Source organism: Pseudoliparis swirei, chromosome 15, assembly GCF_029220125.1.
Source record: "Pseudoliparis swirei isolate HS2019 ecotype Mariana Trench chromosome 15, NWPU_hadal_v1, whole genome shotgun sequence".
Taxonomy (NCBI): domain Eukaryota; kingdom Metazoa; phylum Chordata; class Actinopteri; order Perciformes; family Liparidae; genus Pseudoliparis; species Pseudoliparis swirei.
In genome coordinates, this window is record NC_079402.1 from 10271681 (window position 1) to 10276008 (window position 4328).

General features: G+C 40.8%; 1 long non-coding RNA gene across 1 annotated transcript; it reads right to left on the minus strand.

Annotated features, from left to right (window-relative positions):
- Positions 1 to 697: 697 nt before the first annotated feature.
- LOC130205830 (uncharacterized) lies at positions 698 to 2648 on the minus strand. Its single transcript, XR_008833982.1, has 3 exons — positions 2381 to 2648; positions 925 to 996; positions 698 to 768 (listed from the first exon to the last, which is right to left on the minus strand). It is a non-coding gene; the product is annotated as an uncharacterized LOC130205830 (long non-coding RNA).
- Positions 2649 to 4328: the final 1680 nt, after the last annotated feature.

Consider the following 4328-nt stretch of genomic DNA (forward strand, 5'->3'; position numbering starts at 1 on the left):
TATAAGACTATAATAAATCACCTCTGACCATATCCTTCTTAAATTGATCAATAACCCTTTCACTGTATATACACTCTATCAACTTTGCATTTTCTTTATCATCTAATTTTCTTAAATTGAATATTTCCTTCTCTGCTATTTTATTGTATATATTGTGTGTTTACTCTGTAACCTTGCTTCTACAACCACATTTCCCCCTGTGGATGAATAAAGTATCTGTTCATCGCTCTATCTATCCGTCCATCTGTCTATCTATCTATCTATCTATCTATCTATCCGTCCATCTGTCTGTCTATCTATCTATCCGTCCATCTATCTGTCTGTCTATCTATCTATCTATTTTCCTCGGTCTGTCTGTTGCAAAGTATGTTTTCACATACAAGGAATGTGTCATGGCGGGTGGTGCAACATAAGACAATAACATTAAACAATCAACAATCAACAAAGTGCAACAATTGTAACATATTACATTTACAGTAGAATATAAAATAAAGTGCACATACAAACCAATGACAGTACTTTAAACAGTGTGAGTTTACAGGGACAAGTGTATTACTTACCTGATAACTTACCTGACCGTCGGTCGGCGCTGGAGCCTCATTCGCATGAGTCGGCCGAGTCGGAGTCGGATGAGTCTCAGCCGGGCCTCGTCTGGTGGCAAAAGGCCCAAGACACCCACCAAACCCACATACGCATCGTTAAACTGATATTGTGCAACGTTACCTCCCGGGGGCGGGGGCTGGGGAGCTCCAACGTCGTCGGCACCAGCTGCAGGGAAACATTTAAGGATTCGTCATGCCATGAAATATTTCTGGATTACATTGAGCAATAATAGATTTCACTGATTTCTCAACTGAGAACGTTTTAAATGGTTTTAAGGTAAGAATAAATCACAAAAATGCTAAATATAAATATAAAACGTACCTCCCGGCCGCGCGTACGAGTGGTCCACCATTCTCCGGCTTCTCGGTGGTCCACGAAACAGGAAGTCAGGAGCTAGAAGGAGATTCAAGGATAACTTTCAGTTAGCGGTCAACAGCTCGAGGAGTTAGCTTCACAGCTCTGGTCAACAAGAGGCTTCAAGCTCGGGTTGAGGTCAAAGTGCAAAGGGGCCGAGGCTATAGAGGCTGTTTATATAGCCTCGGCCAGGTCGTTACCATGGCAATGCGTGCGTCTTGCTTGCGTGCCCACAACTTAAATATCTGGATCATTTTCAAATTCAAAGAGGGGCATCTGAATATGAATACCCTAAAGTTTGGGACCGATAGCTCTGAGATAAGGGCCCCAAAAACAGGTCCATGCAAACGTTATGGTATATCCACAGATCTCACAGACAGATGCATTTGATAAAAAGTTGAATAGTTGATTGGACCTGTATGAGGCTAACTCTCTTAAGGTGGTGAGAGTTTCAGGGTTCCGTTACAACGCCTATTGCGTCATAATACGCAGGCGAAACAACATATATAATAATAAATAAGACTAGAGGACGCTTTTTCCAATTCAAAACAGCATTGTAGAAAAGAGAGACAACAAACCGCAAAGATACGTTGATTAGAGACGTATTTGTACTTCAAATACAAACGTAATCTGGAGAGAAATACGTTCTAGTCAAACATAACTGAAAATTACGTTTTAGTTCTGGGGGACGTGGTTTCTGTGATCCGGTGTTGGTTAAACCACGCGCGTCATGACGCACCGTGAAACATGGCGATATCAACCCAACATGACCACAGTAACCTCTTTCCTTCATAACTCATTATCCTCCACTTCACGAGGTGCATCTCAGAGCGCGTGGAGGAGACGCTGGAGGCAGCGCGCGCTCGTGCACTCCCATCAGTTAACTTAACAAACAAAGCACCGCGACAACGAGCGCAGAGCATTTAATGTTAAATAAATCACTTCAATATAATAAAGTAAAAGGAGCAGATGCGTGTACAATAAGGCCCGTTTCAACGCTCACAGAGCAGCTCCGGGTCACGCGCAGGCCAGGTCAGGTGACGCCCGAGCGTTCCATGTGGTTACCATGGTGCCGAGTTTATGCATTTTACAGAGTATATTTGAGAATTCTAAAAATTTGGTTCAAGCGCCATCTTTTTTCGGTAATTTCAAAGTTACATTTCAACGTTTTGATGCCTTAAAACACAAATAAAAGGGGTTTCGAGGCTTTGCACTCATTGTCAACACATTCCGCACATCTCCCGAAATGTTCAAGACAGTCTGCAGCTCAAATCTCATTTTACACGACGAATCATCGACTGTCAACATTCTAAACGTTAAAACTCAAAAGGTTTCACTGATTTCTAAATTGAGAACACTTTTATGGATTTAAGGGGATACGTTAATAATAAAAATGCTAAATTAAATGTAGAAATGGTCTTACCTTATGGTCCAAATCACAGCCCGGTCGCTTCAGCAGGGGCTGGTCCTCGGCTCTCGGTCGTCGGAGGGCCTTCCTCGGGGTCTCGGGTCTCTCGTAGTCCGGATCTCGTGTAGTTCGGTTCGCCAACAAGTTTAGTTTCCAACAAAAAGTCTCAAGCAGTGCAAAAGTCTCAGAGTTTCCTTCACAGGTCTGGGTTCACAGGAGGGTTCACAGGTGAGGTCCGCTCGCGTCAAAGTCCAAAGTGCAAAGGGCAGAATCAGAACGTCCGCGGCCTTAAATACCCTCGGTCCGGTTTCCATGGCATTGACGCACGTGCGTGCGTGCGTTTGAGCAATTAAGAGACATATTAATTATTTCCCCCATGTTTTAAAAATATATATTTGATTCATACGAGTTATTATTATTATTATTATTATTGTTGTTGTTATTATTATTATTATTATTATTATTATTATTATATTATCATTATATTATTAGTTCTCAGTGATCTGTTGCTATTCAGTACAGCTGTATGAGCTGTAAAGCCAGAATGGATGCTAAAAGAAATATATTATATAATATATTATTATGTTATTCTTTAAGAGGGATCATTTACAGTTAAAACATAAATGTCACCATTTGACTGCACCAGATTGTAGTTTCAGCTATTTAACATCTGTAGTCTCTTGACAGACCATAACACACATAAAACAAGCAGTTCAGGACGAGACACACTGCAACAGTATATGTAAGAATAAAACAAAACAAATAATGTATTATTTGGAAATATTGACAGGTACATAACACAGTAAACATTAACTGATATTTCCATTGTTTATCATCTTTTTGTTGAAATATCAGATAACAAAACCCACTCCCCCCACCCCTCCTACTGTATACACATGGAGTACAGGACATTAAATACATAAACAATACATACAAAGAGGTCACCTCATTTCGCCGAGCCAGACACACACACACACATGCATCTGGAACATCTGTATGTAGACACACCTGCACAGAGTCAATACCCAGTATCACACAAGTACAATATATCCAGAAATTAAATGACAATATGAGTTCTTCTTCCTCTTTGAGTGCGGCCAACCTATTCTACCACATGACTTGGGGAAAGGACACAACTGAACATCAGAAATAGGATATTGTAATTCTATAACTGCCAAATCTCCGGCTCAAGATTTATTTCCCAGGGACGTAGACACATTTGTTCTTCATTAATCAGTATTTAAGAATAAAACGTAATCTCTTTGTCATCAATTCCCCCCAAATGTGTTTGGATATCTGTGAGGGCATTTATTTGAGTTCTTGTGAGAATTTCGCCTCGACATGCTCCGCGGCGCTCACAAGCTCACAAGCTCCCGCTACAAAGATCAATCTTGTATGAGTAATTGCAGAGGCTGAAAAGAGTAAACGCAAGAAAAAACAACACTTGTAATAACTACTTACTAACCCAGAGTGAGTTCATGCCGGGAAATATCAGACTTCTGTAAAAACGTTATAAAGCCTCAGTCTGATATATTCTGGCATGACCTCACTCGCGGTTAGTAAGTAGTTAGTAGGTGTTGTTTTTTCTTGCGTTTAATCTTTTCAGCCGAGCGCTCGAGGTTCGTAAGTTGTTTATTATATGGCATTTTTTCGCTCCTATTGTTTTGTAAATAAAAACAAATTGTAAAATGTCATTTTGTTCAGCTCTCATGTCTTCTCACGACACAATGTGTTTCAGGTGTTTCGGAACAACCAATTACTTGCTCACTTCAAGTTACAGTGATCAATAGAAAAATCATTTTGCAGATGGGTGCCCTTTTTGGGGGGTTTGAGCACCTGCCCCCCAACATGTCTGTGCACGTGCCTGGCCACTTGTGTGCATGAGTGAGTGTGTGAGTGTGTGAGTGTGCACCTCTGTGAATGTACACAGCTAATCTCACATTCTGCAGACTGCATAATATTT